At 50.1% G+C, this 14242-nt stretch overlaps 1 long non-coding RNA gene across 1 annotated transcript; it reads left to right on the top strand.

Annotated features, from left to right (window-relative positions):
- Positions 1-1049: 1049 nt before the first annotated feature.
- On the top strand, positions 1050-12979 carry LOC140499014 (uncharacterized). The gene is made up of 4 exons (XR_011965245.1): positions 1050-1178; positions 3412-3521; positions 4041-4158; positions 12517-12979. It is a non-coding gene; the product is annotated as an uncharacterized lncRNA (long non-coding RNA).
- Positions 12980-14242: the final 1263 nt, after the last annotated feature.

The following is a 14242-nucleotide window of genomic DNA, read 5'->3' on the forward strand; positions in this document are numbered from 1 at the left end:
CTTAAGACCTTCAGAATTGTCTTGGATCATTATCTTGCTGAAAATGGCTACATCTTTCACTGTTGATCATTACACAATGTTGCTGTTACTGTGTACACTGTTCTCCCGGTTCTGCTTATTTCACTTTACCTCAGTTCATATAAGTCCTCGAAGGTTTTTCTGAAAGTATCCTACTCATCATTTCTTATAGCACAATAGTATCACCGCAATCATAGATGACAACTTGTTCAACCATTCCCCAGCGGATGGTCATTCCCCTCAATTTCCAATTCTGTGCCACCACAAAAAGAGCTGCTATAAATATTTTTATACATGTGGATCCTTCTCCTCTCTTATTTTTGGATCTCTTTAGGATACAGACCTAGTAGTGGTATTGAGGGGTCAAAGCATATGCACACCTTCATAGCCCTTTGGGACGAGTTCCCAATTGATCTCCAGAAGAGTTGTAACAGTAAAACATCCATTCTTAAGGTTTTGGCTCTTGTAAGAAGGAAACTTCACTGGGATTGACCAGTCAGCTGCTTGCCCCCCTAAAAATCCTTCTCGTGGTCCTCCATGGGGGAGAGAGAAGGGGAGCCACAGGCGTTAACATGCACCAGCTGGCCAAGAGCAGGGCTGTGGTAAAGAGCAGCTGGGTCCAGGAGGGCCCTGGAGGCCTTGTAATTGCGACAAGTGGAGGGGTGTGATGCACTTTAGCTTTTGGACAGCTGGTGCTCCCAGCAGGGGCGTCCTCGCTGGGTCAGCAGCAAAGATAGCCATTCTGTCGTTTCCCAGCCCTGCCCTCTTCCATGCCTTCATCTGTGTCCAACATGGGTACTTGTGGCCTCAGAATCTCTCTGACCAGCCCCCTCTTCTCTGCTCTCACAGCTGAGGCCCTTGTTCATTATCTGGATATTGGCCATAGACTCCTAATAGGCTTCCCTACTCCTGGCCTCTCTCTTCATCAGCTGCTCAGTGTCAGCGTGGAGGAGAGTGGGGAGGGAGTTGTCAGTAAGAATATGGGGAGGGGCCGCATTCCGGAGAAGAGCACCTGGGGCTGAGGAGAGAAAGAAATGAAGTAGGCTCGGCATCACCTCGGTGCTGGGGTGTCCAGTCATCTGGTCAGTTTGGCCTGGGTGAGATTCTTGGTACAACATGAAAAGCCCTGAGGGTCAAACCTAGGAAGGGATCCAAGGGAGGTCAGTTCTTCCGCAGGTCTGATCTTGCCTGCATCAGCCCATAGGTATTCTGGATGGTATTGGCCTCCAATCCTCTGGGGGAGATAGTTAGAAACCCAGGAGGCCTGTCTCTGGCCTACCCATGACTGTCTACATAGGTGTCTGCAGTCAGGTCCAATGTGGCTCCAGACAGAGGGGGTATGGGATTTTACAGTGTCAGAGATGGAAGAGGCCTCAGAACAGGGGATGGGAGAGCTGGTGGGGCCTTTGATTTTATTAAATATAACCTTATCACTTGATAGAGAAGGAAACTGAGGCCTAGAGAGAAATAGGACCTGGCCCAAGTGTGCCCAATAATAGCAGCAGAGCTGACCCCATAACCCAGATCTCTTGCATGTCCAGGGATCTCTCCCAGCCCCTCCTTGTTGGAAGGGGGGGCCTGTCATCAGCAGCTGTGAGGGATCTATGAAGACAGAAAAGCCTTGGGAAGGGAACATACATTAACACTTGGTCTATTTTTGATGGTCATGAACCTCTGCCAAAGGGGCCCCACTGCAGGGCCGGGATGGGAGGGGGCATGTGGGAAGCTGAAGCCAGAGAGCGGGGACTCAGTGGTGGAGGGAGGTGGATGTCCCCCCCAGGTCTGCTGTAGCCTGGTTACAGGAGCTGTACTTTCCCCTTAGACAGGTGCTACATAAACGCCCCTGCCCCTGACCCTGTCCCCTCCACCTTCCCTCTCCTCTGCCTGCCCCATGGAGCCCACAGATTGGAATCAGCCTTGGCACAGGCCTCTGATCACAGCCTCATGGAGACAGAGCCAAAAGGAACCAGAAAGATCATTTAGTCCTGCTTCCGTACTGTGTGGAGATACGAACAGTTCCTAGAGAGGTGACTTAGCCAGGGTCTCACAGCCGTGTGTGGAAGAGCTGGGATCCCACCCCAACATCCTCTCAATTATCTTCCAGGCTTGGATCTTAGCAGGATGGAGCCTTGTCTTGGGTGTAAGAGTGTGTAAGCCCTCTCAGGCTTGGGTCGGCTATGTTTTCCTGTGAAAGGACTGGACCATAAGTATTTGGTCACTGGGGAAGGCTTTGTGGAGGAGGGAATGTTGTGGCTGGGGAGGATTTCAATTATGGAGAACAGAGGTTAGGCATTGCTGGGGGTGGGGTGGGGGGATGGGACTCCTATATGGAGTGGGAATGATGCAATCAGGTGACCAAGTCAAGGAGGGAGGGGGGAGAATGAGAGGAAAGAGACTCAGAGATTTCAAGCTGGTGCCTCAGTATCCCTATCTGTAAAAGGGGAATAAGAATGCCTTCATGACCACTTGCCTCATGGGTTTGGAACTGGATAAGAAAGTCTTCAGAAGGAAACACAGAATCCCTACAAACTAGTATTGGGTTGGTGTAATGGAGAGGGCACTGTCCCTAGAGTCAGAGAACGTGGGACCAAATCTGCTACTTCCTGCCTGGGTGACCTTGAAGGTGACCCTTCACATTCCTAGGCCTCAGTTTCCTTCTCTGTAAAATGAGGGGGTTGGACTCTTACCCCTTTTGGCTCTGACCTAGGATCTGGAGGTCCTACCTAGAGAGCAAGCGCATGACGGAAAGGGGGCTGTTGGAGTTTCTATTCTTACCTGTTTAGACATTCGAGCCTCAGTGTCTCATCTGTGAAATAGGTATTACTGAATCTGAAAATTGGAAGGACTTCAGCTGCAAGCGAACCCAACTCAAAGGCTGCTCAACATGTGGGCATCCAGGCTCTTGCTGAAGACGACCTCCCCCACCTTCCCCTTGGGCACTGTGCTCCTTGTTAGGACATCAGGCCTAAACAGGGAACTTCCTAGTTCTGCCCTCTGAGGCCAAGTCAGCCTCAGGCCCTTGAAGGTGGTAGTCACATTCCTCTGTGGCTTCTAGGCTAAGCACCCTCAGTTTCCTCAATCCCTCCTCACAGGACAGAGCTTCAAGGTGCTTTCCCACCCTGGCTGACCTCTGTTGGATGCCCTTCATCTTGTCCACATCTTTTTTAAACTATGGTGCCCGGCTAATAACATTTGGCATTTACAGATCACCTTAAAGCTGGCAGAGTTCTTAACAGACACAGTTTCATCTGGGCCTCACAAGAACCCTGGGAGGGAGATCCTGTGATTATTCCCATTTTATATATGAGGACACTGAGGCAAAGATAGGGTAAGTGACTTGCCCACCATCAAACAACTAGTAACTGAGGTACTCTGTCTCTTCCTCCCTCCAAGGACTCCAATGTACCCCCCCATCAGACCACACTGCCTCCGATACCTACATCACAGGATGGGGGCTGGGGGCATCTAAGGAGAGAGGCTCTGCACACCTGAAGGCCCCAGGGGTAAGGATTACTGCCATCCTTCCACTGGCCTAAGGCACTCCTGAGGAGAAGACTCAGTCCCTACAGCAGATCTCACCTTCCTCCTCTCCACCATGGCTCACTGTCTCTACACGTGTCAGCTACAATCACGGCCCCAGCAGGAGCCTAGAGGCAGAACTCCCTGCCTCCCCCAGTCCCCGGTCAACCTTCTCCCCTCCTCTGGGCTGTGACGAAATGTTCTGGGGTCATGGCTCCTCAGCATACCCTTGGCTCTTTGCTGGATCATCTGATAGGGAGGCTTGATGCTAATTGACTTTTACAGCATCGAAAGTAGGGCCTGCTAAGTCCAGTCAGCTGTCTAACCAGCATTCCGATCTTGTGATTTAACTGGCTTAGCGGAGGCAGGGAGAAGTCCTGGAGTCCTAGACTGTCAGAGCTGGGAGGACAGGCGGGGTCGTTTTGTCTAACCCCATTTTACATGTGGGGAAACTGAGGCTCAGGGCCCATTCCCCCTTCCACATCCTCCCAATTATCCTCCAGGATTGGATCCTAGAAGAATGCAACCTTGTCTTCGTGTAAGAGTGTGTAAGCCCCCTCAGTCTTGGGTCTGCTATATCTGCCTATGAAGGGGCTGCAACTGGGATCTTCTGCCTTCTAGGTAAGTGGTCTTTCTGTTACTGTAGCAAACTGCTTTGTGGAATGAATGAATGAATGAATAAACGAATGAATGAATGAATGAAGGGTCAGGTAGTAAAAAGAACTTTGGTTTGGGACTCACCATGCACGATATAATGGATAAGGTAATGGACTTGGGGGCAGCTTGGTGGTGCCATAGTGGACAGAGCACCAGGACTGGAGTCAGAAAGACCTGAGTTCAAATCTGACCTCAACCACTTACTAGCTCTGTGACCCTGGGCACGTCACTTCACCCTGTTTGCCTCAGTTTCCTCATCTGTAAAATGATGGGGTTGAACTCGATGGCCTCTCAAGGTTCCTTTCAGTCTGGTCTTCTATGATCTCTAAAAGTATTGTTGAGTTCAGTTCTAGGAATCACAGAGAGTGCCCAGAGGAGGTGACCAGGATGGGGACTGAGCCAGGTCCTAGGGAGATCAGTGGAAGGACCTGGGGATGGCTAGCCCAAGAAGAGAAGGCATTTAGGGTTAGGTTTAGGGTAGGGTGTGAGAGGTTCAGTGAGGTCTTTGGAGGACTGCCCAGTGAGGCAGAGCTGAACCTTGGCCCCAGAGGCCAGAACCAGGAGCAGGAGGGAGAAGGGGAAGTCAAGGGAGACCCAAACAGTGAAAGTTGCCCATAAGTGGCTTGTGCTGCCTGCCTGGGGAGGATCCTCCAATAGAGGAGGGATGACTTCCTATCAGATCTGTTATAGTGGAACCCTTCTGGCCACTGGGGTCCCCTTCCACCTCTGGAATTCTACACATTTGTGCCCCTGACTGTCTCCATCACATTGGACAAATCTCTCTGAACCTCAGTTTCCTCTTCTGTAAAAATGAATGGGTTGGGCTAAAAGGATGATCCCCAAGCTCCTGCCAGCTTTAGATTTATGGCCCTATCCATGGACCAGGAACTAGATGTCTCTGAGTAAGGACTGAGAAGGGCGGGAAAGAGAATCAAACCTTCTAAGGAGGCAGACCTCAGGAGCCTGGCCTTTGCTTCCTTCTCCCCCTCTGTCTGAGGGCAGATGCTTGAGAAGATGGCTCATTTTACTGGCAAGTGTTTCCTCTGCCAAGTCACACCACCAACCAACCCTCTCCTGCCTTTCTGGATGGTTTCTTTAATTGCTGGGGCTGAAAAAGTCCTCCAGCCTGGTGCCTGAATTGTAAAGCTCCTGAGGTAAATGCCATGATTATTCCCATTTTACAGATGGAAACTGAGACAGACAGGTGATTTGACTTATCTAGGGTCACACAGCTAATTAACATTCAAGGCTGGACTGGAACTCAGGCCCTTCTTGACTTCAGGTCCAGTGCTCAATCCTTTCCCCTACCCCTCAATTCCCTCCCTAGCTATATATAAAGAACAGAAGAAAAGTATTGTGTATGAAACGTCAGATCTCCACCAAGACTGGTTTCAACCAACACTCCTGGCTGGCACAACAGTGAGTGACTTGAACCTAGGCTGGCATGGGGTAACACATACAGTCTATCACTGGATGTAACTGGGGGTACCACAGTGTGGTCTGGAGTCAGGAAGACCTGAGTTCAAATCCAGTCTCAGACACTTGCTAATTGTGTGACTGTGAGCAAGTCACTTAACCTCTGTTTGCTTCAGCTTCCTCATCTATAAAATGAGGATAATATTAGCATCTGCCTCCCAGGACAAACGAGATAGTATAAAGCCTGTCCCAAAGTGAGTGTGCTATACGTGTTAGGTTTTATTACTTATATGACTCACACAGTCGTCTGGACCTGGTCCAAGCCCTCATCGTCTCAGACCTGGAAAACTTCAAGAGTCACTGTTTGGTGGACCTGCCATAAGTCTAGCCGCTCTCTAACCCATCCTCCATTCAGCCACCAAAGGGGTGGTTCTAAAGCTCCCCTCTTCCATACACGCCAGTGACTTCTCAAGGATTATTTCAACTTTAGCTCCTATTTTTAAATGTTTAATTGCATGTAGCTGTTATAATGTAGAGGTAATTACTAATATCATAGAACTCATATAATTTATAAGTCAGTCAGCCGACCCACGGAGAGGGTATCTGTTCAAAAGCATTTTGTTAATCAAAACAGTTGGGAGGTTTGGGTGCCCCTCATGGAGGGGGCTTGGGTGCGGGAGGCCCGGGTGTGCAGGGACCTTGGCTGCCTTCTCCATGCCTGGGGATGAAGACTCCACGGGACGAGTGGGGCTGGGCCTCCTGCCTCCAAATCTCCCTCTTTGAGGTCTCCTTGTGGCTTCTTTTAGGAAACAGCATGGAAGGGGGAGAAGGAGGGAGTCATCCCTTCCCCCACTCCTCCCACCCTGCCCCAGGGGGAGGTGACAGCTGGGGAGATGGAGGAGATGTACCAGGCCAGTCTGAGGGGGATGATTTCCTGGATGTTCAGTTCCTGGTCTTCTTCTGTTGCTCTGTTTCCTTTTATGAGCACAGGTCAGGGAGCAGAGTGTCTCCAAAAGGACCGTCCCAGACTGGGGAGTCACCTCATGGGGGTGTTCAGAAGACCCAAGTGAGGCTGAGCGTTTCTGTTATGGGCCAGAGAGAGACAGAGAGACAGAGAGAGACAAAGACAGAGACAGAGACACAGAGAGACACAACGATACAGAGACAGAGACAAACAGAATGACATAGAGACACAGAGATAGAGACAGACAGACCAAGAGAAATGTATAGACACAGAGACAAAGAAAGACACAAAAACAGAGAAGCAGAGACAGAGACAGAGTGATCCAACTAATTTGGGTCAGAGGCAAACTAAGTCAAGTCAAGTTAACAAGCCTTAAGAAGCACTTACTGAATGCCAGGCTCTGGGCTAAGGGCTTTAACAAACATTCCCCAGGGTCACACAGTGACTTAAGGCCACATTTGAACACGGGGCTTCCTGCCTCTGAGCCCAGCGCTCTAACCACTGCATCATCCAGCAGTCTTGAAGCAAAGGGCCTTGTGTTTGTTGATTATAGGATTATAGACCAAAAGCTGGAAGTGACCCCAGAAGCCCTCTGGTTCAGCTCCCCCTTCTCCCCATTTTACAGATAAGGAGACAGGGGCTGAGGGAGGCAGAATGATTGGTCTCAGTCCTGTCTAAGGAAGGAAGAGGCTTGCCCCTCACCCCAGCTAAAGGACTGTTTGGGGTAGGGGCCCTCGGCTCAGGGCTGAAGTGCCTGGGGAGGGTCTGCTCAGTGGCTCCCCAGTGTTCTAGCTTTCTAGCGAATGGCCAATGAGCTACTCATGGACTTTGTCTGTGAGGACAGACTCCCACGATTCCCTCGTGTCTTATGTACTTTCTTCGGGGATAACAAAAAAAGAACCTTTTGTCCCTGACACCTATGTTGGACATTGAGAGCTTGGATGGGTTTGGGGACCCTCGTCTGTAGATTTGGGGAAACTTGAATCAGGAAGGCATACCTCAGACACACTAGCTATGTGGTGCTGGGTAAGTCACTTTCCTTGGGCTCCATTTCCCCATCTGTAAAACAAGGCAGTGGACTCATTGAGGAAGGAACGTGTCCTGTCCGGCTATGTTCCTCGTTTCCTCGAATGGCCTTGGTTTCCTCATTTGTAAAATGAGAGTGTTGGACCAGATGGCCTATGATTTTATCACTCTTGTTTACTAGCTGTGAAAACTGTCTTTGAGAGGAAGTTAAGTGACTTACCTAAGGTCACACAGACAGCATGGAGGGAAAGATTTGGAGTCAGGAGATTTAGGGTCAGCTGTGTGACCAATGGGCTTCCACTGTCCAGGCCTCAGTCTACCAGTTTGTAAAACGGCAGCAATAATACTTAGGCCAGTTACCATTGCGAATCTGAAAGTGATATTACAATACAGGCTGTCCTTATTACAAGCCAGGACTTGAACCCAGGTTTTTTGCCTCCCAGTCCAGAATTCTCTCCACCCCACCAGGGTTCTTCTTAAGGGGACTCTGGTATCAGTGGAGAATATTAGAATATAATACTAGAGTATAAGCTTCTTGAGGGCAGGGACCATTGAACCTCTACCTATGTGCCCAGAACACAGTAGGTGCTTGTTGGTTGATCAATAGTGGAGCAGGAAGAAAGAAAGGAGATGTCATTTGACCCTCACAACAACTCTGTAGGGTAGTTGCTATAATTATCCCCATTTTACAATGGAGGAAACTGAGGCAGGTAGAGAAGAAGTGACTTACTCAGGGGCAAGTCACTTTGCCCACCTTTACAATGAGGAAGGCAGGCAAAATTATTGATTCTGTTCAACAAGCATTTATTAAGGACCTACTATGTGTAATGTGCTATTTAAGCACTTACTATGTGCCATGTACTATTAAGCACCTACTGTGTGTAAACTCTTAAGCCAGGTAGGCACCACTAGGTATGCAAAGACAAAAATGAACAGCCCCAACTCTTAAGGAGTTTCCAATAAATGAAAAGTTGGCTTCTACTGGGACCTTGAAGGAAGCCCACTGACTCAAAGAGGGGGTTGTTTGGAGCCCCTGCTGTTTCCAGCAGTGTAGACCTGCCTACTAGACCTGACAGCCTCTCTGGTGGCCTCCAAGGTGCTTTGCAGCCCTAAATTCTATGATGCCACAGGATGCGGCCTCCCCTTCAGCCCTCCATCCAACCACAATCCTAGGGAAAGGGAACCAGAGATAAGGGCCAGAGGAAATTGACCAAGCACTCTGTGACAGGCAGCCCGATGTCCCTGCATGTCCCTCTCTCCTCCCCTCCCCCACAGCAGGGGCTGAGCAGGAAGCTGAGCCCTAGGTGGGGGTGCAGTGGGCCCCCTGACTCATCCATCTGAGCAGCTGCTGGACTTGTTCCTCCACTCAGGCAGGAGGGAGTGGGAGAGGGAGACCCGGCTGTTAGCTCCGTTTCACTCCAAATATGGTCCGACCCAGCAGGGCACCTCCCGGGTCCCCCACGCATCTAGCTGCCGGAGAAAGAATACCAGCTTTGGAGTCTGGGGCCCTGGGGATGGGACCTGGGTCTGTTGCTTCCTCCCTGGGGGATCCTGGCCAAGTTCCATTTCCAATCTGGCTATTTCCTGATCAATAAAACAGGAAGGACTGGAAGACTTGGCAGATAGAGAATTTCCTAAATCCTCCTCCATGCCAGGCACTGGGCTAACTAAGCCCTGGAGAAGCCAATCAGGAAGAGAGTGAGTCCCTGCCCTCCAGGAGCTTCTGGTCTAACTGGAGGCATGGAGAAGGTGGCCAAACTCCTTCTCATGATCCTCACTTGGACATAAGAACCTTTCCTTTATTTTCCAGATAAGGAAAACTGAGGCTCAGAGAGGTCCCTTGTCTGACCCTGGATCACATACAGAGAAGATACTTAAGAGATGATCTGATCCAACCCTTCTCTGATTTTACAAATAAGGAAACTGAGGTCCAGAGAAGTTAGGTGATATCCAAAGTCACACAGGTTCTAAGTGTTAGAGGCTGGATTTGAACTCAGGTTCTCTGACTCTAGAGACAATGTTTTTCTGCTGATCTGCAAAATCCTCCCTGTACCATATTGTCTTTCTTTTCCTGGTATCAGTAACAGAGAGACTTGGGACAACCTGGATGGATTTGGGTCCCCCCGTCTAGCTATCCAACTCTGTGTGATGCTGGGCAGGTTTCTGGGGCTGAGTTCTTATAACTAAGACCCAGTGTGTGAGCATGTGTGTGTATGTGTGTGCATGCGTGTGTATGTACATGCATGTGTGTGTGTGTGCATGTGCGTATGAAGGAGTGGGTGTCCTCATCCCTGCCTGTCCTGTGCTTATAGATTAGTTTGCTCTGTTCTGTCATCTACCCCAAGGGTACTCTCTTGAGATAGAAACCCAGAGTCAAGCTCAATTGGGCTTAGAATTCAGAGCAGCAGTAGATGGATGCTGCTGTTAGGGCTCATCATTGCTTGTTTCTACTTCTATAAACCAAGCTTCAGCACCGATGAGGCAACACCCGTGCATGGATACCCACACACGATGATGACCACACTCAAGGTCTCTCGATTTCCATATTAGTCCACACTTACTTCCTGCCCTTAGACCATAATCCAGACCCACCACAATACACTGCATTTCTTTCCTGCTCGCTTCACCCAGGCTGGCTTCTAGGAATCCTTTGTCTTCATAGACCTACATCCTATAAGTTTCCAGATGCCCCCAAATACCCAGAGTATACTCAAATACTTATTGCTGCACTCAATTGCTCCCCTTTCCAGCCTCCCCTGCCACAGAAAGAGGCCTCTTTCCCAAGGCCAGCCCCGCTGTGTCCCTCTCTCCAGACACATTGCCCTCTGGTTCCTGAGCTCTTGCCTCCGCCTGAAATATTCTCCCTCCTCATCCTCTTCCCCCTCCTCCTGGTCCTCATTTTTCAGAGCCCTGGTCAAACTCTGTATTCCCTAGGAAGCCTTCCCTGACTATCCTCCCAGTCCTCATGTGTCTCATTTCCCTCCATATTCTCTGACCATCTCCTTGTCATTCACCATCTTGCCACCTCAGAGAAGCTTCCACTGTGGGCCCTGCCATGCTTTCCTGATTGATGATGATTCTGCCTAGGCCATTATTATATTGGCTCTACTTATGTCCCTGCTGTCCAGCCCTCTCCTTGCCAAGTGCCTCCCTGAGAACTGAGAGACTTCCCAGCTCTGATAGCTCCTGGGTTCTAAGGGTTCTCCCAGCTCTGATATCCCCTGTTCTAAGGTCCCTCTAGCAGGGTACTAGAGCAGGAAGGCAGCTGAAGATGAGGATGCCAAGGTGACAAGTTTTCCTATTAGCCAGGAGCTACCCAGAAGCCCCTTCTGGAGGAGTGCCTGGGTCTCCAAGGTTACCATTCACCTCCTGAGCTCAGCCCGACCTGTCCACCCAGCCTCTCTGCCTTTCCCCTAGCTCAGAGAAGGCAGTGCTGACTGGAGGGTGGGGTGGGATGGGCAGGGATTAACCCTTGCAAGGTTGCAGTAGCCGATGGTCTTCCTAGCCTGGCTCTGACCTCTCACGTTCCGGCCCTTCCCTGGCAGTCTCCTTGGAATCTCTGTTCACTCTGGCCTGTGTTCATCTCCCTCCCTCCCACAGCCCATCATTTGCTGCTTTTTTCCAGAATGATTTCATGGCTGTCACCTCATCTGATGCTTCCTGTACACTGGGCCTCCCTCCCCCCATTTTTACAGCTGACTTGGCCAGCTCCCCCATGGCAGGTGGAGGGCACCTGAGTGCCCCAACAGCTCCTTCTGTTCCTATCACACTGTTGGACTGTTTCTCATGGGGGTCGCTCCCCATTAAAGTGTAAGCATCCTGTGGCCAGGGGTCGTGGGTTCTAAGTCATGCCTCTATTTACCAGAGTTCAGGCTTTGATTGAAAGTGAGGTAGGAAAATCTGAACTGTGGCCCAGTTACTTCCCCTCCAAGGACTCAGTTTCCTCATCTGTAAAATAAGTGGGTTAGACCAGGTAGCCTCTAGATTTCCTTCAGGTTTCGCCAGTCTCTGATGTTTAATAGGAGGATTTTGACCATAGCGAGTCATTTCCTGCCACTGATCCTCAGTTTCCCCATAGATAAGATAGGAATAGTTATAATATAAGTAAACTGTGTGTTGACCACCTTGGAGTCAGGACAGCCTGGGTTTCAGCCTCACTGCTGTCACCTACTGGCTGGTGACCCCAGGTAAGTCATTGGACCTCTCGGAGTGAGGCAGATCAGTAGCAGGGCCATGTGGCCTCGTCTAGAGGCTGAAAATCGCAGTCTGTGCCCATCTACATTGGTTGGGGGAGTTTCTTCAGTGGAAGTCTCAGACTTGGTGTGGTGTCTATGGCAGCTGGGGTGATCTGGGGCATATTTGAGAGAGGTGTTGCTTCCAGGAATGAGGAGGTGATCAGGGTCCTCAGAACCCACCCAGGGGAACTGTGTTTGGCTCTAGATGCCCCAGTCTAGGAAGGACATTGGTTATCTGGAAGGTGCACAGAGGAGGCAGCCAGGATGGGGAAGGGTCTGGAGTCCTGGTCCTAGGAGGATCAGGCAGAGGCTTGTCCAGCCTGGAGAAAAGAAGGTTGGAGGGCTAGGTGAGACATGAAGGAGATATGAAGAGAGCTCAGGAAGGAGGAATTCAACATATTCTGCCCAGAAGGCAGAACCAGGGATAACAGCTGGAGTTTTAGGGAGGCAGATTTCATCGGATATCAGGATATTTGTTGGATATCAGTAGTGAGTGCCATCTCGAAAGAGGTGGTGAGCTCTCTGTCTTTAGATGTCTCCAAGTAGAGTTTGGATGACTACTTCTGGGGATGGAGCAGGGATGCTTATTAAGCTACAAAGTGGACTAGGGGACTTGAAACTGTGTGATTTTTGTGACCATCCCTTCTTGCACTAATGCTTCCTCCTTCCCTCCATCCACAGCTCTGATGGATCAGCTCTGAGAAGGTGCCTACTAGGAGTCCAACACAATGATGGGCACCATGGAGGAGAGAAGCAAAGAGGCATTGTAATTCCCACTCTGACACTTCTCTCCCAATAAGCTTGGCTGGGAGCAGTGGGGAATCTGAGAACCCCGGGATCTTAGAGCTGAGAGTTCCTGAAAGTGTATTTAGAAGATCTGGGTTCCACCATCACCACCACTGCCTCTCTTGGGTGATTGGGCATTCTTGGCTTCCTTTTCTTCGTCTGTTTGACGATGATGTTAGAGCTGCCTGGGTGCCCCTCCCCCAGCCTCCTTGCATTGATTTTGTACTGATCATATAAATATTGTTTCCCTCCTCCCCTGTAGAATGTACAGTTTGCCAAGGCAGACTCTGAGCCACTTTGTTTTTTACCCTCAGTGCCTAGCATATAGTAGGGGCTTCATAAATGTTGAATATACTAATAGGGGACCTCTAAGATTCTTCACAGCTCAAAATCTAGAATCCTATGATTTTAGGATTCGACCTCAGAAGAGGACCAGTCCAAGCCCTAACTGAAGAGGAATTCCTTGGATTCCATTTGGACTTGGAGTAGATTTGGGTTCAAATCCTGCCTCAGGCATTTTTCCTATCTGTGACCCTGAGTCAGGCATTTAAACTTTCTATACCTCTTCTGCAAAGTGAGAAGGACCTCGGAGTTCCATCTTCGAGCTAAAAAATTTGATGATCCTGGGAATGAATTTCCTGGGCGCCTCCTCAGGGCACGGTGCTAGGTGCTAGTGGCTGGTCAGACTAGTGGCCTCTGCTAGAAGACTCCTTCCACCGTCAGTGGAGGGCCACAGGGACAGACAGGGAGTACCCCTTTCATCTCTGGACGGATCTACCCTTTGGGCAGATTTGTCTTGGGAGTTGAGACTAACTCTAACCAGGGGTGGGGAATCTGAGGCCCTTTGGGTCCTCAAGTGTGGCCTTTTGAATGAATCTAAACTTCAATCAAAGGGCCAAGCTTGAGGACCCAGAAGGCCGCATGTAGCCTTGAGGCTGCAGGTTCCCCACCCCTGGTCTAAACCTTTGTGACTGCTCCCTATGGCCCTCAGGGGGGTCAGGCAGACCAAGGCTGCTCTCTCTGCCTTGGAAGGCAGCCTCCTTGGGCACTGTCCTCCCTGGACAGCCCCCTCCCTCATCTGAAGCTTTGGGGTTTGGGGGCCACAACAACTCCCTGCCTCCCTTCGGGAGCAGCGCCCATCATATCAAGAGCCCTATTTTTGACCAGCCTCTGCCCCTGCCAAAGCAAACTCCAGTGCCTGACAGCTGCCCGGCTTCAGTTTTGGAAAGTTAGAGAACTGACCCAAGCTGTTTGTGAGCAATACAGCACAGAAATGTAAGCGCCTACCTTTTTTGGGGAAAATCAGAGCTCTGCTCAGCTTTCAAGCAGCCTGAGGATTTCATACCAGAAGCCAGTGTTTGAGGGGGAAGAGGCCTTAACCCTTTCAGGGCCATCATCATTTTCAGGTGGGGTTGGAAAAGGCTGGTAGGTCATTTAAGACAAACCCTTCATTTTTACAGAGGAGGAAACTGAGGCCCAGAGAGGCAAAGTCCCACCTACCCACCAAGTTGGTGAGGCAGTCAGGAGATCCAAAACCCTTTGCCTTCTCTGCCACTCCAAGGCTCTTGGACCTTGGCTAAGTGACTTTCTCAAGCTGAGTTTCCTCATCTGGAAAACAATA

This window comes from Notamacropus eugenii, chromosome 4, assembly GCF_028372415.1.
Source record: "Notamacropus eugenii isolate mMacEug1 chromosome 4, mMacEug1.pri_v2, whole genome shotgun sequence".
NCBI classification, from domain to species: Eukaryota; Metazoa; Chordata; class Mammalia; order Diprotodontia; family Macropodidae; genus Notamacropus; species Notamacropus eugenii.